This window comes from Canis lupus, chromosome 32, assembly GCF_048164855.1.
Source record: "Canis lupus baileyi chromosome 32, mCanLup2.hap1, whole genome shotgun sequence".
NCBI classification, from domain to species: domain Eukaryota; kingdom Metazoa; phylum Chordata; class Mammalia; order Carnivora; family Canidae; genus Canis; species Canis lupus.
This window is the reverse complement of record NC_132869.1, coordinates 24,789,294-24,814,243: the sequence shown is the minus strand read 5'-3', so window position 1 is coordinate 24,814,243 and position 24,950 is coordinate 24,789,294. Positions and strand designations below refer to the sequence as shown.

The following is a 24,950-nucleotide window of genomic DNA, read 5'->3' as shown; positions in this document are numbered from 1 at the left end:
TCTAGAGGAAAAAATAATTGGAACAAAGTCAAAGGATAAAAATGTGGAGAAAGTTGGCAGATATTTTAAATAGTCTCTGATAAATACATTTAAATATTTAAAGGAAAAGATGGGCATGATCCATGCCCAGATAGGGAATCAAAACAGAAATGGAAATCTAGGAGTGCCTGGGTGGGTCAGTCGATTAAACATTCAACTCTTGATTTCAGCTCAAGTCATGATCTCAGGATTGTGAGATCAGTCCAAGGCTCCATGCTCAGCAGGGAGTCTGCTTGAAATTTTCTCTGCCCCTCCCCCCACTTGTGCTCAGTCTCTCACTCTCAAATAAATACATCTTAAAGAAAAAGTGGAAAAAAAAGGTAGGAAGCTAAACAAAAATCAAATGGAAAATATAGAACAGAAAAATTCAATACCTGAAATGAAAAAATTCACAGGATATGTTGTTTAATGGCAAATAAGAAACTGCCAGAAGAAAACTGAACCCAGACGAGAAAAAAAGAACCCAGTAAACTGAACCCAGACGAGAAAAAAAGAACAAACCTCAGAGATCTATGTCAATATTGAATGGTAGAACATACGTGTAAAATGAGTCTCAGAAAGAGAAGAGAGATTGCAGCAAAAAATATTTAAAGATATGACAGTTGAAAGATTTCCAATTTTGATTAAAATATGGACAATAAATTTCATGGAATGCAGAAGTCAATAAACTCCAGGCACAATAAACAAAGAAAACCATACTAACACATCAAGTGAAATTGCTGAAAACCAAACAAAGAGATTATCTTGAAAGCAGCTAGAGGGGGGAAAGACACATTGTATTGTACATAAGGGAAAAATAATAGGAATGAACACTCACTTTTCATCAGAAATAATAGAGACTAGAAGACAGTGGAATATCTTTTATAAAGTGCTAAAAGAGGGATCCCTGGGTGGCACAGCGGTTTGGCGCCTGCCTTTGGCCCAGGGCGTGATCCTGGAGACCCGGGATCAAATCCCACGTCGGGCTCCCAGTGCATGGAGCCTGCTTCTCCCTCTGCCTGTGTCTCTGCCTCTCTCTCTCTCTCTGTGACTATCATAAATAAAAATAATTTTAAGAATTTAAAAAAATAAAGTGCTAAAAGAAAAAAGGTATCAACCTGAAGTTATAAATCCATCAAAAATATCTCAGCAATGGAAACAAAATAAATACGTTTTTATTTGAACAGAATCTATGGGAATTCCTCACCATTAGACTTCACTACAAATAATACTTAAGTTCTTCAGTCTAAAGGAAATGTACAAGTCAGAAACTCAGCTCTGAATAAAGGAATAAAGAGAGTGAGAATTGGTCTTTGTATTGGTAAATATAAATGACATTTCTTATTTTTTATAAAGACTATTGCCTCTGAAAAAATGTTAATGTATTGTGGGTTTATAATATGTACAAGTAAAAAATATGACACAATAACCTAGGATAGTGGAAAGATAAATTGAATTCCATTGTTGTAAGATGAAAAGATAATATTAACTGAAAGTACACTGTTATAGATTAAGGGTCTCTTGCAAATCTCTAAAGCAATCACTAAACAAAGTGGTGTGGCTAAAAAGCAATAAAACGGAATACTAAAAAAATACTAGTTGAAGCAAATCCAACCATATTAGTACTTACATTAAATGTAAATGGGCTAAATACTACAAGTTACAAGTCAGATTTTTCAGACTGGATAAAAATGAAAGACTGCATCAAAAACTCTACAGAAGGTGTACTTTAAGTATAAAGCTACAGACCAAATGTAAAAGGAAGGAAAAAGATGCAGTACACCAATGCTGATCATGAGAAAGCTGGAGTAGTTTTAATATCAGACAAAGTGTATTACCAGTGATAAAGGGAAACATTTCATGATGATCAAAGCCAATTCAAAAAGAAGACGTAATATTCCAAATATGTATTTGTACCATATATTGGAGCTTCAATATACAAGACACGGAACTGACTAAAGAAAGAAATAAAAGCTGGGATCCCTGGGTGGCGCAGCGGTTTAGCGCCTGCCTTTGGCCCAGGGCGCGATCCTGGAGACCCGGGATCGAATCCCACGTCGGGCTCCCAGTGCATGGGGCCTGCTTCTCCCTCTGCCTATGTCTCTGCCTCTCTCTCTCTCTCTCTCTCTCTCTCTCTCTCTCTCTGTGACTATCAAAAATAAATAAAAATTGTAAAAAATTGTAAAAAAAAATAAAAATAAAAAAAAGAAAAAAATAAAAGCAAATATTGTGGTATTGCCAGTTAGTCGCTGAGGAACTCATATATTTTAGCTTTTTATAATAAACTTCAGAAAGGTATTAATGCCAGTATTTTGTCAATACAATATTTTTCTTCCACTAACATTTTGCTCACTGATTTTTTTTTTTATCTGAACTGAATTCCTTCACTCATTTACATTTGCTTATTCACTGTTTTAATGTACATTATTAGCTCTGTGCAGTTCTTTCTGTTCACTGGTTTCAGTAAATAGAGTATAAGCTTGTAATAAGATAAATCTAGATTTAAATTTTGATTCCTCTTCTAGATTTGTATTCCTTTGTACTTCATTTTGTAAGCAGTGTATATGAAGTACCGTGTATTGGTACTTCAACAACAATGTTGTTGTTCAGTGCACAACATCATTATTATCTAAAGAGTTTTAGTAGTTTGCTTTATTTTTATTTATTTATTTATTTATTGGTTTTGGATGGAGTTGATTGGAGTTTTCTTATTGCTTACTGCACATGCCGTTTAAGTTGGGTCTCTGCTTCCTTCTCCACTAAAGAATAGCTGTACTTTGTCATCCTCACCTCTGGAGGGCCAGATGCTATATATCCATGAACGAAGTTTACTGTTTTTTTTTTTTTTCCTTCTCCAGTCTCTGAGGTAATCAGCCTGGCAGTGCATTACCCCATCTCTGGTTTTCCAAATGGACTCTTTGCAAACCAAGGATACTGTGTTTTTTTGGTTTTTCTTGGATTTAAAACCTAAGAACCTGGTAATGTGGAATAGTCAGTAGTAAGTGAATTGTTGAAGAATTCCTTAGGACTGCTCTTTTAAGGGAAGGTATAGGAAAAGATAAGATTAAGTCTCAGTCATAAGTGTAAGTTATAAGGGAAGAACGCAAGAGATAGAATATTGGATCTCTTAATATGTGAAAGATTGAATGTGAAGATTAAACTCTTAATGCTGTTGCTAATATGTAGTAGATGTTTATGTTGGCTCATTGCTGGAGAAATAATAAAGATGAAAGAAAACTATGACAAGTTGGTTTGGTTGAGTAAAAGAATATTGATTACTATCTTTTACATGAGATATTTAGCATTCATGCTTCTTGAATACTTTGCCACAAAAAACAATTATACATATCATTCAATTTGTGTTAAAGTTATAAATCAGATCTTACATGTCATGCAATTCAGTTATTGTGTATTCAGACACAACTGGTGCTCAAGTTATATAGATATTGACTTATAACTTCTTTTTTTTTTTATTATTTCTTCATTCATGAGAGCACACACACACAGAGAGAGAGAGAGAGAGAGGGAGAGACACAGGCAGAGGGAGAAGCAGGCTCCATGCAGGAAGCCCGATATGGGACTCCATCATAGGCCTCTGGGATCACGCCCTGAGCCAAAGGCAGAAGCTCAACTGCTGAGCTGCCCAGGCATCCTATCCTGACTTATAACTTAAAATGTTTAGCGGAAAAGATAAAGCATTTGCTTTAGAATAGTCCATGCATTCACTTATGACATCAAGGGGAAACTATCAAACAAATCCCAGAGTACATGAGATTCTCACGTCAACTGTACTGGACTCCAAAAAGGGAATATCCTAGGGAAAAAAGGTGGAAGGACTGTTCTAGACAAAAGCCACTTAAAATACATGAACTTGAATTTGATCTGGTACTGAGGTAAAAGCTCCATAAGACATTCTTGTGATAATTAGGGAAAATGTGAATGTGGGCTGTATGCTGTATTGTGAAATTGTTAATTTTCTTAGGTGACATAATGGAATTGTGGTTATTTAGGAAATACATGTCAAACTATGTCCAAATGTTTTCTGTCTACAGCTTATTTGGTACAGCAAAATACACATGACTGTGTATTATACACACATATCTATATTTATCTATATACACACATAGATATATTTATAGTATATAAGAAGAAAATAAATTGGCAAATAACTGTTGAATCTAGTGAAGAGTGTACAGTTCTTTTCTTTCTTTTCTTTTTTTTTTTTTTTTTTTTGGTTTAAAACATAATAAAAAGTAGGAGAATATTTGTACACATTTGACAATTTTTAAAATACCTTCAGGGGTGCCTGCCTGGCTCAGTTGGTAGACCGTGTGACTCATGATCTTGGGGCCATAAGTTCGAGCCCCGCGCTGGGTATAGAGTTACTTAAAAATAAAATCTTTAAAAATAAATAAATAAAAATTACCTTCAAAAGAGAAATCATGTTGAAAATTAGAAAATGCTGAGAAACTGGATGGTAATGGAAGGATTTTCTGTCAGAATTTTTTTTGTATGATTTTATTTATTTATTCATGAGAATTACAGAGAGAGGGGCAGAGATATACGCAGAGGGAGAAGCAGGCTTCCCATGAGGAGCCCGATGCAGGACTGGATCCCAGGACCTCAGAATCATGCCCTGAGCTGAAGGCAGACACTCAACAACTGAGCCACCCAGGCGTCCCTGTCAGAGTTTATAGATGCAACAAACTGGTACTCGGTAGAGAAATTTGTAGCTCTACTGGTTTGCAGTAGGAAAAGAGAAAAATTGAAAATGAGGTAACAAGCTTTCAGTTTAAGATGAAAAATTAACAGTTAACCCAAAGAAAATAGGAAGAAGGAAGTAATAAAGGAAAGTGAATAGAAAACTAAGGTATGATAGGATCACGAACATCTAAGTTGGTTTCTTTGAAAAATCTTGTTAAATGGTTAAGACTCAGGAATGACGAATCAAGAAAAAAGTAGATGTCAATAATATTAGGAATGAAAAATGAGACATAATTGTGAGGCAGCAGAGATTAAATAAGGGAATTTGTGAGTAACCTTGATGTCTGTATATTTTATTTTATTTTATTTTATTTTATTTTATTTTATTTATTTATTTATTTATTTATTTATTTATTTATTTATTATTTATTTTTAAGATTTTATTCATTCATGGGAGACACAGAGAGAGAGAGGCAGAGACACACAGGCAGAGGGAGGAGCAGGCTCCATGCAGGGTGGGACTTGATCCCGGGTCTCCAGGATCAGGCCCTGGACTGAAGGCGGCGCTAAACCGCTGAGCCACCTGGGCTGCCCTGTCTGTATATTTTAAAAATTAAATGCAGTGGATAAATCCAAGAGACCTTTAAATTATTTTGGTAATAGAAAACCTGATTGCCCTTTAACCACTAAGGAAGTTGAATGGGTTCTTTAAAAACTGCCTGTAGATAAAACACAAAGTACCAATAGTTTTATGAGTGAAATCTACCCAAATACTAAAGAAAATCTTTAACAAATTTAAAAATTAGTAAAAGAAGGAATACTCCATGGTCTTTATAAAATATGTTTAAATTCTTATGCTCTTCCCTCTAAGAGGTGGAAGCCTAATTCCCTCATCTTGTGTATGGACTGGGCCTAATTATGCAATTCTAACAGCAGTAACCGAAAAATGACCTGTGAGACTTAGGAAAATAGTTCATAAAAGGTACTGCAGCTTTTTTTCACTCTTTCTGTTGGTTTACTTGTTCTTGGAGAAACCAGCTACTTATCATGAGAACATTCAAACCAATGGAGATACCTCTGTGGTGAGACACTGAGGCCTCCTGCCAACAGCATGTGAGTGGACCACCTTGAAAGTGGATTCTACAGCTCCTGTTGACATCCTGACTAAACTCATGAGAAACTCACCCAGCTAGTTCCTGACACACAGAAGCTGTTAGATAAAAAATGTTTGTTGGTTTAAACAACTACATCTTGGAGTAATCTGTTACACAGGAATACCTAATATACATTCCCGCTCATTTTGTGAGGCTAGTGTAATCTTGGCACCCAAACCAGATAGAATATAAAAATGACCTGTAGGGTGGCTCAGTTGGTTAAGCAACTGCTTTCAGCTCAGGTCATGATCCCAGGGTCCTAGATTTGAGCCCTACAGTTGAGCTCCCTGCTCAGCAGAGTCTCCTTCTCCCTTTGTCCCTCCCCCTTCTCATGTGCTCTCTCTGTCTCTTTCTCAAATAAATAAAATCTTTTTAAAAAATGGAAATGGCCTTTAATTTTACTGTCCACTCAAACATAGCAACAGAAAGTCCAAAACAAAAATTAAAAAACCAAAGCCAAAGAGGTATAAAAAAGTAGAATACATCTTAGCCAGCTTAAATGTATTACAGAATGCAAAGTCAGGCCATTAGAAAATCTGTTCATATAATTTACCACTTTAACAGATGAAGGGAGACAAATTATTTGGTTATCTGAATTGATACAGGAAAAAAGTTTAATAATATTCAATATCTGTTTGTGATAAAACTCCTAGCAAGCTAAGAATAGAACTTCCTTAATTGATAAACTCTGTTTACAAAGAAACCACAGAAAACATACCAATTAATAAAAAAGATCTAAAACACCCTTTTAAAAATTAGAAACAACATATGGTTGCTTATTACACTCTCACCCACATTGTACAGAGTCTTAACACATTCAGAAATAAGTAAAAGGAATAATTAGAAGAAACAAAATTATCATAGGTTAGCCTTTGTGGAAAATTCAATCTACATAAAAATTATTGAAATAATATTAAGAATAGTCTAGCAAAAGTTACTTACAGTTATATATACAGCAATAAAATTTTTACATAAAATATGTAATATAGGAACATTGAATAACAAAAACAGGTTCTTGTAAATCTAAAAGTAGAGATTTTAGAAGATTGTAAAACCTTATTGAAAGATATTTAAAGGGATCCCTGGGTGGCGCAGCGGTTTAGCGCCTGCCTTTGGCCCAGGGCGCGATCCTGGAGACCCGGGATCGAATCCCACGTCGGGCTCCCGGTGCATGGAGCCTGCTTCTCCCTCTGCCTGTGTCTCTGCCTCATTCTCTCTCTCTCTCTGTGACTATCACAAATAAATAAAAAATTAAAAAAAAAGAAAGATATTTAAATAATTTAGACCTAAATAAATGGGGAACATACTACTCCCATAAAAAAATTTTTCATGTCTTAACCAAATAAGTCTACAGACTCCATGCAATTTTAACCAAAAGAAGAGTTTTCCAAAAAAACACCCAGTCTGATTTTAAGCTTTTTGCAGATAGAAAATGGCCTGTAATAAGCAAGGTGCTCCTTAAGGACAAAGTTAAGCACTTGCAATATCAAATGCCAAGACTAATTATTGCTACAGTATGGCATAAAGTTCCAATTTTTCCATATCCTTGTCAACTCGTGTTACTTTGTTGTGATCTTTTTTCCTGATGACAATGAGGTAGTATCTCATTTTTTAACCTATGGACGTTCAATTCTCTAGCACCATTTGTCGAAAATCTGTCCTTCATTGAGTTGCTTTTGCATCTTTGTCAAGTCAATTGAACATATTTGAATGGGTCTGTTTCTATCTTCTCTAGAACACTCAGATCCATTCATGTGTTCCATTTATCCTGTGTCTATCACTGCCAATATGATGGAACAGCATTATAAAGTGAATTGGGAAGTTTTTCCTCTTTTATTTTCTGGAAAAGACTGCAGAATTAGTGTTCTTAAATGGTAGAATTCTCTAGCATTTCTGAGCATATGTATTTAATTTCTAAAGTTTTGTTGAGCTTGTGTCAACATAAGGAAAGTGAAAGCATAAGTCATACACTAAGAGAAGGTAGTTGCAACACAGCTGAAAGATTAGTACTTGAAATATATAAAGAAGTCTTAACAGATTACTAAGAGAAGCAAATAGAAATTTGAGCAAAAACCATAATCAGGTATTTCATTAAAAGGATACATGGTTTAAAAAAAACACTGAAACATGTTCAGACATACTAGTTTTCAGAGAAAGGCAAATCATGACAACAGTTTCATACCCACCAGACTTGGCAAAAAATTAAATGTCTCCTTCTCTGGCTATTGCACAGATCTTTTTTTATATAGAAGTATAGAGTCAAAGACCACTTATTAAAAGCTAAAGCTGAGCCATGTATGTTTTTATGTGTTAAATACTTTGAGGGTTTTGGACAGAATTAATAATAAAAGTCTTGTAATAATAAAGTTTTTGTAAAAAAAAATAAAAAACAAAAAACTCTAATACTATTGAGTATTGATTTCATCTTCTGTTTTCTCTCCTTTGATCCTGTAGGGGGAGCATGTAATCCAGATTCGGAATTTAGAGAAATCACAATATTTTTTTGGAGTGTTCTTTCTTTTGCCTGTGATACCTTCCATAAGTCATTGTAAAATCCCCTCCTTAGGGGAGATAACTCTCTTTTTGCTTTTATTGTCTTACTTGGCACCCTTATATGTATTTTATATCCCTTTTGGTTCTTGACAATGTCGTTATTTTAGATGTTTATATGTATGTTAATTATTCTGGTTGCTTGGTTACTTCTTTAAACTTTGTGAACAGCAAATGTCTAGTTTTAACTGCAGCAGCTTTAGAATCAATTAGAATGAGTTTTGACCCTCACTTCCATTTGATTTCATAAATTTTCTTTTTTTGGTCTGTAGGAGAATAAGACCAAAATGAGATTTTTGGGTAGGATTTAAATTAAATTAACCTTCTATTTCATGGCCATTATTCCTTGAATGTAGGAATTCGGGGGTGAGTATAATAGCCCTATAAATAGAATAATGCAGATCATTGCCTTTTTTTTTTACTTGACCAAATCAAAAAGGTTTTCCCGATAAGTTAGTAGACCTTCAAAGCCAGCTTAGGCCTTACCAATACACTGTCTAGCCTTGATTCTCCTTGAGCTTGTGGGAATAGTCTTAGTCTTATCTGTGGTTCTATTCTAGATAATCATTTTCCAGTTTGGGATGCTAGTTAAGATTCACAAAAGTAAAGTTTCTTCACCAAATTAGTGAAGTACAGTACAGTTGTGTACTGTAGCCTTCTTTTTAAACCCCTCTCAAATGGACACAGTACTCATGGGCATATTAAGATCCTTGAACAGTCAGGTATTATAGGGATGGAGGAACCTAGAATATGTTTAATATTGTTTAATTCAGCAATTCCTAGATTGAGTGGAATATTGGACACTTTTTTTCATGGGGCACCTATTCATATTGGGAGGAACAGTTGTCACAAAATAGAACTCTAGAATATTGGTAATATGTCACTGGTGTATGCTGATCTTGCAGTTCTCTGTTCCAGATGGTTAGAAGGCTGGCTTCTAACATTTTTGTACTCCTTTTATACTTGATACTTGTCTTCTGCCTATGTTATATTACTGACCATGACTCATAAATGCTTTATCATCTATGGCTGTGATTCTTGGATTTAAGTGAAGGGCAATAGGATATAAAATTAGTCACGTCTTTTTTTTGGAGGACGGGTATTAGTATATTGATTACTGCTCCAGTAAAATCTAGAAAGGAATTATTTTGCATGTATCATGATTGAAGGCAGTCTAAGAAATTTGCATTTTTATACATACTTTTAAGGGAGAAAATCCTATAATTAAAGAGTAACAATCTGTTTTGTCTCTCCATGTTCACCTCTGAAGGAGTTGTCAAACTTTTCTTAGATTCTTTTAAAGATAGCCCGTGAGACATACTGTGTGATAGACCTACACTGACCAATACAGTAGACACTAGCCACATGTGGCTTTTGAGCACTTGAAATATGGCTAAATCATATTGAGATGTGTTAAGTATTAGGTATATACTGGATTCCAAAGATTTAATGTGAAAAAATGATCTAAATATTGTAGTAATTATTATATTGATTACATATTAAAGTGGTAATATTTTAATGTATCAATTATTAATAACATTTTATTAAATTTATTTTAATTTTTTTTTACTACTTAATGTGACTCCTGGATAATTTAAGACTACTTATGTGGCCTGTATTATATTTCTGTTGGGCATTTTCCCCATAAGCCTATAGATCTCAGAGACTGAAACTCATTATTTAAGTTTTTATAAAGCTTTTTGGACCAGTGCAGAATTCTGTATTTTTGTTTTGTTTTGTTTTGGAAGCTTTTAGCCTAAGATCTCATGATCCTTCATCTCATGTATCTTTGAAGTATCCTAAGAGATGACTTCTAGACCTACTATATAGAATTGTGCTTTAGGCACAGAGAGAAAGGTGAAAAATCAAGATCTTTCCAAATTTATTAATAATTAATCTTACCTATTTCCAATGATAACTATTCTACCTTTGAAATGTGTCTGTCTTGGTATCATCCTCTCTAAACCATCATTTGAACATTGAGTATTCTTTGATCTCCTTAGGTAGCCTTCTACTTTATAAATTGAAGCAATATTTTAATTTAATTTTATTTTTTTAAAGATTTTATTTATTCATGAGAGACACAGAGAGAGAGAGAGAGAGGCAGGGACATAGGCAGAGGGAGAAGCAGGCTCCGTGCAGGGAGCCCGATGTGGGACTCGATTCCGGGTCTCCAGGATCACACCCTGGGCTGAAGGTGGCACTAAACCACTGAGCCACCCAGGCTGCCCCTGAAGCACCATTTTTAGATCAGGTGATCTCCAGTTTGGTTCTTTCAGTGCTTTGGGGGAGATAATTTTAGTAACAACTATCAAAATAATTTTCATGTTTTTTGTCTTTTCATGATGACAAAAAGTCCTATGATTCTTGGAGCTAAGTGGAAGACAAGGACATTGAACATGGTGGCTACATTTTTTGGAACAGATATTGGAGGAATACTGAACCCTTTACCACCCTAATAAAATCTAGAAAAGAGTAGTAAGTTGTGTCTCAAGAGTGAGGCCAGTATATGCAAGAGTCATTTCAACTACAATTTCAGGAAATACTCTTGTAGCAGTTTATATGAGACATTAATTTCTGATCTGTGTTGAGCATCGTTGCCTGAGTCTGCAGGCTTAAAGGAAATCTCGTTTTAACTTTGGTCCTCTATAGCAATTCCCACTTTGGTTTCCTTGTTTTAGGATCTCAGTTAAAAATCTAATAAGCGGGATGCCTGGGTGGCTCAGTGGTTGAACGTCTGCCTTTGGCTTGGGGTGTGATCCCAGTCCAGGGATCAAGTACCACATCAGGCTCCCTGCAAAAACCCTTGCTTCTCCCTCTCTCTGTCTCTCTGCCTCTCTCTGTGTCTCTCATAAATAAATTTTTTTAAAAAGAATCAATAAGCATGTGCTATTAATAGGTTGGCTTAATGCTTTTCAGTTTTAAAAGACTTACACATAGTGGGGCCTGGGTAGCTCAGTCCATTAAACATCCTTGATGGTGGCTCAGGTCGTGACCTCAGGGTCCTAGGATTGAGCCCTGCATTTGGCTCTGCTGGACGTGGTGCCTGCTTAAGATTCTCTCTCCCTCTCCTTATACATACCCCTCACTTTCTAGGGTGCACTCTCTCTCTCTCAAAGAAATAAACAAACTAACACACATGTCACCAATTGGTGACATCTAAGGTACATCCAGAGAAAATGGCACTTAATTTTATCCCCATGTGTTCTTTATTTTAATGATGGGACTTATTTCTGACCTTGCTTTCTCAAAATGTAACATAAGAAGATACTAAGTTGCATAGCTGTCACTCTATTTGAAGCTAAGCTTCAAAGAAGAGTAATCCTCACTGGGCTATCCACATGATTCTGTCCTGACTCCTGTTTTAGTTGGTTTTTTAAAGTTTTATATGTTTATTATACAAATTTGAACAAGAATAAAAAGTATAAAAAACTTTTTGAAAATTTGAAAAGAAAGTAAAACCTTTTTAAAATTTCATCTTCCAAAGAAAACAGAGTTGTCCTTATACATGGGTCTCAATTGCCTCATATCTCATTTCATTATTTTCATGGGCATTGTTATGTGGTCTGTAGACCAGGTAAATTTGCCTGTATTTGGAACCAGAGGCTGCGTCTGCAGATCAGCACTAGAGGGCATTGAAGCCCAGCAAAAAGTATATGACTTGGAAGCTAGCCAAAGCCTTCATCCAGCTCACTTACTGGCCAATACTTCATGTTTTTTGGAGAAGGAAGTTCCAAAATGATGAGACTGGAACACAATTGTTCTTCTTAATTAAAGTCCTACTGTAGAATAGAGGTGTGATTATCTAGTATAATAGGAGCATTTTTACTGGATATTGTCAAATAAAAATCAATGTGTGACCTTGCACAAGTCATTGAAGCTTTTGAGTCTCTATTTTCTTACTGTAAATTGAAAGGGTTAGACTGGATTTACTTTCATTTAACAGTAAGAGTCTGTTACTTGTGTGTTACTGCAGTATGACTTTTATGTAGATCATCTTGTTTAATCTTCACAAAAAACTTTAGAGGAGGGGTCCTATACTTCAAGAAAAGCTCATCTAAGTAAAGGGTATATAGCTAGTAGTGGCGGAATTGGAATTCTTTCTTTTCATAAACCATGTTTTTTTTCCTGCTATCTGTACCATGGTATTCTTACTGGATAAATTTATTTGAACTGCTCCTTTTACCTTTTAAAAAGTGATTACATGAACAAATGATTTCCTGTCATTTGACTACTTTGAACTTTTATTATAAATTAGAAAATATGCACATTGAAAAATATGGGCAAGTACATAGATTGAGGCTAAAGAGAATCACACAATTTGTTTAGTACTCTGCCCCCCAAAATACAGACTTTTCAGTCTTTTAGAGCAAATTTTACTAGTAAAATTCAGGATTTGGGGTAACCAGCAATCATATAATAAAAGATGTTTATATGTGGAGAATAGCTAAACCAAGGAAAATAATTTTACTAAAATAAGTCATAATCTAAACTTTCAAATACTTGTAACATACTCCATATCATTGAATGGCTCTTTAGTAAACATTGTAAAGTAACTTGGTAGTCACTGGATAAAGTGGGTGAATCTGTGATTCTTAGTTTTCTATGTTGTCTTACAGAATATAAGTTCTTCATAGTTTTAATCAACATTAGAGGATTTTTATGTCCTAAACGAGTCTCCGTGATAGGATCAGAATGGTTGATGATGTGCTTTTCTTTCTTTCTTTTTTTTTTTTTTAAGATTTTATTTATTCATGAGAGAGACACACACAGAGAGGCAGAGACATAAGAGAGAAAGAAGCAGGCTCCATGTAGAGAGCCTGATGTGGGACTCAGTTCCGGGTCTACAGGATCACGCCCTAGGCTGAAGGCAGATGCTCAACCGCTGAGCCATCCAGGTGTCCCAATGATGTGCTTTTCTTTTGGAAAGGATATGCTAAGCATTCCCCTTTTTAAAGCTTGTTATTTTGAAAAATTTCAGTTGTATACAGAGAGAAAATATAGTGAACTCTCATGTCCCTATTTAGCTTCAACAACTAGTCTCATAGCTAAATGTATATATGTGTGTATTTATATATAAAATCTCCTTTGATTATTTTGTAGTAAATCTGGACATCATGTCATCTACAAATAAATAGGACTGTGATTAATCCACCAAGAAAAGAATCATTCCTTAATATCTGCAAGCATACAGTTCTTCCTTATTTTCATGTCTCATTTTTTTTCCTTTGTAATTTGAACTGGTATCCCTATATTGCTGTTGATTATCTCTCAATCTGTAGGTCTTCTTTTGAAATTTTTCTTGTAGCTTTTTTTCTATTGAAGAAACTGTATCAATTCGTCCTCTGGGGTTTCCTACAGTCTGAATTTTGCTGATTTCATTCCCCTGCTGCTTTTTTTAAAGCATATTTCTCATCTCTACTATGTGTTGATAGTTAGATGTAAATATGGTTCAGTACGTAGACATGGTTTAATATTTTGGCAAGAATACTTCATAGGTGGTTTTGTGTACCTTCATCAAGTGGCTAAGCCCCCTTTTATTCTTAAGGAATATACTTCCTTAGCTATACTGACTTAGATATCACAATCTTGCTCTAGGGAACTGTTTCTCTGTAGAGGGCCACCAAAGCAGAAGTCATTGTAGGTCCCATTCTACTTTCCCTTTATTTCTCTTGTGCCTTTAAATTTAGGGATTATTGGGAAGAGACTGTCTACCCACCTGCTGTATGTTCCTGGATTAAGTCATTAAGGATACAGAAGCCAAATGACTATTCTGAGTAATAGTAAATGCAGCATGTCTTTAAACAGCTTTTTTGATCTCTCTGGGTTTTCTTGTGTGCATATAGCTACTTTTCCTGCAGGAAAAGTTTAGCTAGAGTTGCTATATCAAATGTGTGGACTGTCTTTGCCTGTTATATCTAGGCTTTCATTAAATTCTGCAAAGACTTGGGGAATCCCTGGTTGGCTCAGTGGTTTGGCGCCTGCCTTTGGCCCGAGACGCGGTCCTGGAGTCCCAGGATCGAGTTCCACGTCGGGCTCCTGGCATGGAGCCTGCTTCTCCCTCCTCCTGTGTCTCTGCTTCTCTCTCTCTCTCTCTCTGTCTATCCTTAATCTTTAAAAAAAAAATTCTGCAAAGACTTAACATAATAATCAAATGATAGTTATAAAGCGTCACACTTTCCTGGATTTTTTTTTAAGATTGATTGATTGATTGATTGATTGATTGATGATAGAGAGAGAGAGAGAGAAGCGCAGAGACACAGGAGTGGGGAGAAGCAGGCTCCATGCCAGGAACCTGACGTGGAACTCGATGGCGGGTCTCCAGGATCGCGCCCTGGGCCAAGCTCCATGCCAGGAACCTGACATGGGACTCGATGGCGGGTCTCCCGGATCGCACCCTGGGCCAAAGGCAGGCACTAAACCGCCGAGCCACCTAGGGATCCCACTTTTCTGGATTTTGAACAAATTCAGCACCAGCAAGGCCCATATTCTCATCCTGGAAGAGAGAAAGAAGAGTGGTTACCCAGTTACATGACCAGTGTCTTTGCCTCCAGTATTTCTGGAAAGCCCATTTTCCTGCAGCCCATCCCGAGTCCATTTTTAATACTCTTTGACCTATATAGTTCTGATACTTAAGTTTGCACCAAGGACCATGATTTGAATACTTTTTCTTGTACTCTATCCCTGCCTTGCCTCTGTTTCTCTCCCTTTTCCTCCCTTTACCCCTCGTTTTATTGAGCACTCATTGCCTAATGTGTACCAGGAAAAGTTTTAGACTTAGGAAACACATAAATAAGACAGCAGCTTTGTCTACAAGGTAAAGGATGGACCACTGGACCTTTAGTTATCTATATGAAAAAAAAATATATCACACACAGAATCCAGGGAAACTCAGGTCACCAATATGAAAAGCAAACATTTATAAGACAATAAATCTCTCCCTCTTTTTTAAGTAGGCTCCACTCCAGGCATGGAGTCCAACACTGGACTTGAACTCAAAACCCTGAGATCAAGACCTGAGCTTAAAAAAAAAAAAAAAAAGAGCTGAGATCAAGAGTCAGACCTTTAACCAACTGAGCCACCCAGGCACCCTGGAAATGAGTCTCTTTGTGGTCTCATGATAATATTTGAATATTAGTTAATATTAATTATTAATATCAATTAATTATCAATGAATATTAATAATGTTTAAAACAAGACACCAAAAGCGCTTTTCATGAAGGAAAATACTGATAAATTTGACTACATTAAGATAAAAGTGTTTTATAAAAGAACAGCATAAAAAGAAAAACAAGCTGCAGATGAGAAAATATTTGAAGTTCAAATAATTGGCAAAGGATTAGCATTAAAGTATAAAGAGGACTCATTATAAGAATAATAATAGGGCAGCCCTGGTGGCGCAGCGGTTTAGCGCCGCCTGCAGCCTGGGGTGTGATCCTGGGGACCCTGGATCGAGTTCCACATCGGGCTCCCTGCATGGAGCCTGCTTCTTCCTCTGCCTGTTCCTCTGCCCCTCTCTCTCTCTGTGTCTCTATGAATAAATAAATAAAACCTTTAAAAAAAAAAAGAATAATAATAGCAAACAAAGTAGAAAAATGGATAAAGGATATGAGTACGCAGGGCACATAAGAAAGCTTAGTGGTTGATTAAAAAAAAGAAAGCTTAGTGGTCAATAAACGTGTAAGGATGTTAAACCTCACTAATAGAGTAATGCATATTAAAACAATAAAATAGTTTCACTCACATAACTTTGGCAAAAGTCTGTCATTACCAGATTTTAGAGAGGGTAAGGAAATTATTCTCATACACAGATAATAGAGTATAGCAGTATAGCAATAGAAATAAATAGCAGTTTAGCAATAATTAGAAAGTTGAGGATTAACAATTCCCCTGCTAGATTTGTGTATGTGTCTGAGAAAAAGTGTTGCAGTGTGCATAGTATGATCTATGTGCCAAATGTTTGTTGCAATATCGTGTGTTACAGTATAGAGCTAGAAACACCATAGGTGTCTTCAATAGAAGAATGTATAAATAAAAAGTAGTTTGTTCAGGCAATGAGATACTATGTGTATTAGTTTTCCAGGACTGCTATAACAAATACCACAGAGTAGGTGGCTTAATACAGCAGGAATTTATTTTCTCAGAGTTCTGGAGCCCAGAAGTCTAAGATCAGGGTGTTAGCAGGGTTGATTCCTTCTGAGGGGTATGAGGAAAGGATCTTCCAGGTTGCTTTCCTTGGCTTGCAGATGGCTTTTTCCTTATGTCTCTTCACATCATCTTCCCCCCCATGTGTGTCTCTATCTGCATTTCTCCATTTCATTAGCACCGCTGTGGTATTGGATTAGAGTTCACAGCATGAGTGATTGATTTACTTTAACTTTATTGCCTCTGTAGAGACCCTGTCCCCAAATAAGTTCATATTGTGAGGTACTGAAGATTGATACATAATTCAACCCATAACACTATGTAACAGTTATGAGGATAAACTAGAATGAATCAGAATAGATACACTTTTTCTAAAGCCTGTTAATAAGTAAAAGAGTGGAAAATGCTAGAATAATACATCCATTATAACGCCATGTTTATAGTAAACAAAACTGCTTCATATTGTGCAATGACATACATTAGTTCTCCCATGTATCCAACAGGAAATGTATTCCAGGACCCAAGTGGATACCTGAAACCATGGCTAGTTCCTATGTTTTTTCTTATACATAAATTAGGTATAGTAAGAGATTAACAACAAACCAATGAAATAGAACAGTTATAACAAAGTATTATAATAAAAGATGAATATATTCTCTCTAAATATCTTACTGTACTCATTCTTCTTATGGTGATGTGAGGGTGTAAAATGCTTACATGATGAGATGAAGTGCAGTGAATGACATAGCCATCATGACATAGAGGTAGGCTACTGTTGACCTTCTGATCATACATTATACATCAAAAGGAAGACCACCTGCTTCTGGACCATGATTGACTTTGGGTAACTGAAACCATGGAAAGTGAAACCACAGGTGGGGGTTATTATTATTATTATTACTATTATACTGAATTTGTAATAAATATATAAACATTCATAAGAACCGTAACCAACAAATATAGATAGTTGTCACCATCAAAAAGGAATGGTGAAATGAAATTGGAAAAGAGCCTAGAGGGGATTCCATTTTATCCATGAAATTTTCTTCCTTAAGGGGGAAAATGTTCAGCTTAGTTTAAAATCACTGGCAGGAACATGTGTGGTATATTATTCCTTATAACTTTACTTGGTAATCTCAAAGAATAATAGAAAGAATACTAACTCAATGAATGCAATAATGTCACTAAGAAGTTGACAGCTTAATTTTAATATCAATAATTAAATAGTGAACAAAAGTTAGGTAATAGAGTTAATTCTTCTAGTTGAAACTAGTTTTGGGACTCCTGAACCACTCATTTGGTTAGGTGTCTAACTCTTGATTTCTGCTCAGGACATGATCGCAGGGTCCTGGGATCCAGCCCCACATAGGGATCAGTGGAGAGTCTACTTCCGGATTCTTTCCCCCTCCCTTGCTTGCTTGCTCTCTCTTTCTCTCTCTCTCTCTCTAAAATATATCTTTTAAAAAAATTAGTTTTAATTTTCTGAACAACAAAATAATTTTTTTGATAAAATTAGCAAATGTTTATATCTTGTGTTTTTCAGAACAAAAAGCTCACTTTTCATACCTAACGAAGTTTGAACTTTTGAAATAACTCATTTGTAGAGCATTGTATTGCATATGTTAGGGAACTTCTTATATGTGAGTCAACAAAACATTGCATATGAGTGACTTTGTTCTCTACATTCCAGAGTAGTAGCTCTCAACTAGGGACATATGGTAATATGTGGAGCAGTTTTGGTTGTCAGAATGTCTGCTGACATTTAGTGGGCAGCATCCAGTAATACCAAACATTCTATAAAGCATAGGACAAATTATACCGTAAAGGAAGATGCCAGTAAAAACCAGTGTCCCATGGAGAGGCATTGATCTACAAGCTAATTTACTTAAAACCAGATCCCTAAAGGTTCATAAGATCAGGCAAGAAACTTTTGAACAATGACTATTTTTTAAAGCATTTTGGGGAAGAGTCATACTGGTGTCTATATGATTTCCAAAGGCTGTTTCATCACCTCAGCCAGTCAGAAAAGATGACAACACCAGCTAGGCCAACTTTTGAATCTGTGAGAGATGGGAGAGGAAAAGGAGAAGATGATCTGAGCCACCTCTTAAAGCAGTATTCAAGTAGAGGTCTTATCACACAAAGATAAAATATAGAGAAACTATTCAGGAAGCAGAAGTTTGAAATCACAACTTAAGGACAGAGCTGGAAGGGAGAGAGAGAGCAATAGCAAGAGAAAAAGAGATTGTCTGACATGAGAACATACAATCTCTTCTTCAGTGTCAAAGAAGCCTTGGTTAGATGAGATTCCTGCTGCCAACCTTGATGCAGATAAGCCTCTTAACAGGTGAAGAAGATGGAGATTTTGAAGAGGAGAGTGATGATGATACTGCACCTCTTCTTGAAGAACTAGAGAAAATTTAAAAATTGCTAAAGAGCAGACCAGGAAGGAACAAGAGCAGAAAGCTGAAGGAGAAAGAGTAAGTGTAGAAAACATTGAGTGGAAACCTTCTCCTTAATCTCACAGGCCCATTCCAGCTTCAGGCCAATCTCAAAGTTAAAAGAAGGTGGGATGAAGGGGGCACTTGGGTGGCTCAATTGGTTAAGCCTCCAGCTCTTGATTTCAGGTCATGTCATGATTTTAGGGTCCTGAGATAGAGCCCTGTGTTTGGCTATGTGCTCAGCATAGAGTCTGCTTGAGATTCTCTCCTTCTCCCCCTTCCCTCTCTCACACACACTCACTCTCTCTAAAAAATAAATAAAATCTTTTAAAAAGGTGGGATGATTATGTTTTCAAAAACTGTGCAAATGGATAGAGAAGATCAGAAGAAACACAAGATTTGTAAATGATAGACTGTGATCTGAATTTCACAAAATGTTCATGGAGAAATATATCAAATAGTACAGTTTTACGTGCTTAATTAAAGACTAAAATGGGGATGCTTGGGAAGCTCAGTTGGTTGGGCCTCCCACTCTTGATCTCAGCTTGGGTCATGATCTCAGGGTCACAGGATTGAACCCTGTGTAGGGCTTTGAGCTTAGTGTGGAGCATGCTGGAGATTTTCTCTCTCCCTCTACCCCTTACCCCTACTCATGTTCTCTAAATAAATAAATAAACAAATAAATAAATAAATATTGTAAAATGTAAACGATTCAAAACAAAAAAGCGTTTTGGGGTATAAATACAAACTTAATTGTCACTTTCTTGATTAGTATCAAAATGAAATTTTTTTAGTTTTATGATCAGTTTGTTTTTAGGTAAAATTTATATAACCTAAAATCAACTACTTAAAGTACACAATTGAGTGACATTTAGTACATTTATAATATTATGTAACCATCACCTGTATCTAGTTCCAAAATATTTCATCACTCCAAAATGAAACTCCATATGCTTTAAGCAGTCCCAGTTTCCTGCCGCCTCAGCTCCTGGCAATCATCAGTCAGCTTTCTATCTCTATGGATGTAGCTACTTTGGATGTTTCATGTATGTGAAATTGCATAATTCATGACCTTTTAAAATGTCTACCTTCTCTAACAAAATTTTCAAGATTCATCCATGTATGGGTCATGCTTTTTTGTGGCTGAATGATACTCTATTATGTGGATGTACCTACTGCATTTTGTTTATTCACCCATTGATGGACCTTTGGATTGTTTCGACCTTTTGACTCATGAGAATAGTATATCTATGAATATTTATGTGCACATTTTTGTTTTAGTGCCTATTTTCATTTCTTTGGTATATACCTAGAGTAGAATTTCTGGGTCATGTGATAATTCTATGCTTTTTGAGGAAACACCAAATTGTTTTCTGCAGCAGGTACACTATCTTATATTCCTGTCAGTAGTGGACAATGATTCCAATTTCTGCACATCCTCATCAACAGATCCCAGTTACGTTTAAGAAGACATAGTAAGGGTATAAATAAATATTTCTGGGTGATGAGATTAATGGTAGTTTGCTTTAAAAAATTTTATCTTTCAACTTTTAGAGAATTAGCCACTACTGCTATGATTATTTTTAAAAATGTAAAATTTTGTTCTCATTTGAGGAAACTAAAAGTAAATGTTTCATATTCAGAATTATTTTATAGGAAGAGGAAGCAGTAGGTACATCCACATAATAGAGTTTGACTTGTCCTGGCAAGGCTATAATTTAAGAGCTTCTTACAGTTGATATATAACACTGTACTTCTCTTCAGATTTTCCAGGGTGAAGTCTAATATCTGGTATTCATAGATCATAATTCCTGCAACGTGAGAATTTTGAATCAACTATATAGGATTTGTGAGTCACGCTGAGTTCAGACTCGGAGACTAAATAAATGTACAAATAGTATTGAACTTTGGATGGAGGCCAAACCTGTTATTGGAGAGATGAGTGGGAATCTCTTAGAATGATATTATCTGTAATAAATAGTTTATAAACAACTTATGGAAATGGGAAACAGAGTTTCTGAAATGTTTGTAGCAAGAAGTCTTTAAATGTTCTTCCAGGCATACTGTTATTCACGATGTATTATATTCTATTATATTTGGCCCATGACTGCTAATTTATTTGTTGTATCATATTTAAGTCTGAAGAAAGGAAAATATTACATGATTATTTTGTGAAGCATTTCTGTGAGGTAAGTAGGCTTAGACTAAGGGTTTTTTCTTTTTTTTTTTTTTTTTAACACGTACTTCCTAAAATTACTGTCTCCTTGGTATAACCCCACTAGGTAAGACAGTTTTTCCCAGCTTCACTCTGTAAATGGATATAGGGAACACAAAATATGCTTTCTCAAACTATATCTCTCTTCATTAAATTACTATGTGCTCTCCTTGCTGATATGTTTTCCTCTTTCCCTACTCCATAGGTCTGGAATTAAGGTTTTTACTTCTTAACATTGTGTTGATCTGACTTGACATTCAAAGCCTGAACTGAAAGATGTGGAAGATGATTAGAATGTTTCATAAGCTTAGTAGTTACAATACCCCAGCAAAATTATGATAACCGATATTTTGTTGTTTTTGGTACCGAATACCAGTTGATACTATTTAATTATAATTTTTACAAAGCTAACAATTTTATTAAAAACCTGTGAGATGGGAAGTTTAATGCATTTGAAATTATCAACAATTTAGAAAATGTCAAAAAACGTGAGAAAATACTCATGTTAAAACATATTTGAACGTAAGTTACTTGCAGGTAAAATTAACAAAATAGTTTTATTCAAAAATAGAAATGACGGGATCCCTGAGTGGCTCGGTGGTTTAGCACCACCTTCGGCCCAGGGTGTGATCCTGGAGACCCAGGATCGAATCCCATATCAGGCTCCCTGCATGGAGCCTGCTTCTTCCTCTGCCTGTGCTCAGCCTCTCTCTCTCTCTCTCTCTCTCTCTGTGTCTCTCATGAATAAATAAATGAAATCTTTTAAAAAATAAAAATGAACATTTAAACAATGAGATATTAAGTCAAATACTGTCTACCTTTTTAAAAATGTTCAAATGTGCATCAGTTGTTCATTATTAGAGTGGTGAATGTAGTTTATTTTTATTTCCTGCTGCTGAAAAATTTTCTCAAATTAGGTGGAGTAATGATAGAAAAAGGAATTATAATTCCAAATATATTCATAGATAATAATCCTATTTCTTGTTTGATAAGTTTAGGATTTTTTAAAAAAATTTCTATATGTTTAATTTTCCCTTTTTTTTTTTAAGATTTTATTTATTTATTCATGAGAGACACAGAGAGAGAGAGGCAGAGACACAGGCAGAGGGAGAAGCAGGCTCCATGCAGGGAGCCCGATTATGGGACTTGATCCCAGGACTCCAGGATCATGCCCTGAGCTGAAAGCACATGCTCAACCACTGAGCCGCCTAGGTGTCCCTTTAATTTTCATTTTTGATCAAAGTCTTAGATGCTTATAGTTTAATGAGTTCAAAAAGGTCTTACAAGATTTGCTGAGAAGTTTCCCAACTACTAATTCATGGCCTCTCAGAGAGAAAGCCAAGAGAAATAAATACCTCCTATCTCCTTTTACTCTCATCTCCGGAATATATTGCTCTCTTATCTTACCTTAGTATATTTAAGAGTGAGGCACAAAAGGATAAGAAGCTCTTTGCAGGTGGTTGGAGTTTCTGCTTTCTGATTCAGTAGGGGTGAGGTGGGACCCACAAGTTTGCATTTATAACTAGTCCCAGATGATACTAGTCCAAAAATTATATTTTAAGAACCACTTCAGTAGGGAGTGCTCTTGAGATTCTCATCTGTGGAAAGAACGGAAGAATGCACAGGGAAAGTTAGGGTGCAGTGCTAAAGAGTTCTGAATCTGTAATGACCTCAGAGTTGTCCCACATTGTAACAAGGAGCTGGGTCTTCATACTCCCATGTTGATCAGCCTCTGGGTGTGAGCTGTCCCTGGAAGGAGATAGGACCTTGGGGAGTGAAGTTTTCTTCAGTGTAAGCAACCCCCAAAGTGGGCTGACAACTGAAGTCTTTCTGCTGAAAGCACTACTAGCAGCTAAAGGACAAAATTCTTTCCTGAAAGGGGGAAATAGGGCAGTGTATTAAAGAGTTCATACCTGTTCCTTCCAAGCCATCTGTAATCCTCATCCCAAGATGTCCACTTTTTCTAATTTTGGTTTTACCATAAGATTAATTTTGCCTATGCTAGAGTTTTATATAAATGGAATTGTACAGAGTGTACTTTTCTGGGTGGTGTCTTTGGCTCACTAGAATATCTACTAGATTCATCCATGTATTTCTATGTATCATAAGTTTTTTATTTAATTGCTGAGTACTATTCTTTTTTGTAATAATAAATTTATTTTTTATTGGTGTTCAGTTTGCCAACATACAGAATAACACCTAGTGCTCATCCCGTTAAGTGCCCCCCTCAGTGCCCGCCACCCAGTCACCCCCACCCCCCACCCTCCTCCCCTTCCACCACCCCTAGTTTGTTTCCCAGAGTTACGAGTCTTCCATGTTCTGTCTCCCTTTCTGATATTTCCTACCCATTTCTTCTCCCTTCCCCTCTATTCCCTTTCACTATTATTTATACTGAGTAGTATTCTTATATTGACTGCCATTTAGATTGTTTTCAGTTTAGCATTATTATGACTAAAGATTCTGTGAACATTATGTACAAGTTTGTTTTGTGGATATACAGTTTCATCTCTTTTAAATAAATACCTAAGAGTAGAAATGCTGCAGTAAAAAATAGATTTGTATTTAACTACTAAATTTTTCTGAAGTGGTTTTACCTTTAACATTTCCAGCAGAAATAAATGTATGATAGTTGCAGTTGCTCCGGACTTGTTTTTTTCATTGTTTTTAATTTTAGCCATCCTAGTGAGTATATATGTCATTATGATTTTGACTTGCATTTCCTTGATGATTAGTGATGTTGAACATCTTTTCATTTGCTTTTGGACATTTGTATATTCCTTTTTTTTGGTGAACTATCTATTCTAGTTGTTTGCTTATTTATTAATTGACTTTACTGTTGAGCTGTAGGAATCCATTACATATTCTGAGCATGAGTCTTTTGTTAGGTATATGTTTTGCAAGTATTTTCAGTTGGTGGCTTATTTATTTTCTTAATTGATGTTTGTTGATGAATACAGTTCATTTTCATTTTGATGGAATCTATTTTTTTTTTTTTTGGAATCTATTTTTTTAAATGGTCATTGCATTCCAAGACATCTTTATATATTTTCAGGTCATAATAGTCTATGATTTCTTGTAGGCACTTTATAGTTTAAGTTTTTTGTTTTTTTTTTAATTTTTTTTATTTTTTATTTTTTATTTATGATAGTCACAGAGAGAGAGAGAGAGGCAGAGACACAGGCAGAGGGAGAAGCAGGCTCCATGCACTGGGAGCCCGACGTGGGGTTTGATCCCGGGTCTCCAGGATCGCACCCTGGGCCAAAGGCAGGCGCCAAACCGCTGCGCCACCCAGGGATCCCTATAGTTTAAGTTTTTATAGTTAATTTTAAGATCCAACTCAAAGTTAACTGTAGAATGAGTTATGTTCATTAGTTTATAGATATATCCAGTTGTTCTGTCAGCCTTTGCTGAAAGGATTTTTTTATCACTTGAATTGCTTAGTACTTCTGTTGCAAATCAATTGACTGTATAGAAGTCAGCTATCATTCATATCACTTCTTTGTTGCATGTTAACTTTACTCTGGCTGCCTTCAAAATTTGCTTTTCATCTTCATGTTTTCATCTCTTTGTGTTGTGCCCTTTTGTGGTTTTCTTCATAATTGTCCTGCTTGGAATTTAACAAGCTCAGATATGTAAGTTTGTGTTTTTCACACAATTTGGGGAAATTTAGGTCATTTATCAGGTATTTTTTTTTTTTTTTGTCTCATTATCTCTCCAACTGTA

General features: G+C 35.7%; 1 protein-coding gene and 1 pseudogene across 3 annotated transcripts in view; both read left to right on the top strand.

The window, feature by feature from the left end:
* RFX7 (regulatory factor X7) overlaps positions 1-24,950 on the top strand; it is a 132,400-nt gene that overhangs the window by 27,031 nt on the left and 80,419 nt on the right. The window lies entirely within an intron of this gene.
* Positions 18,601-19,473, top strand: LOC140623196 (spliceosome-associated protein CWC15 homolog; annotated as a pseudogene).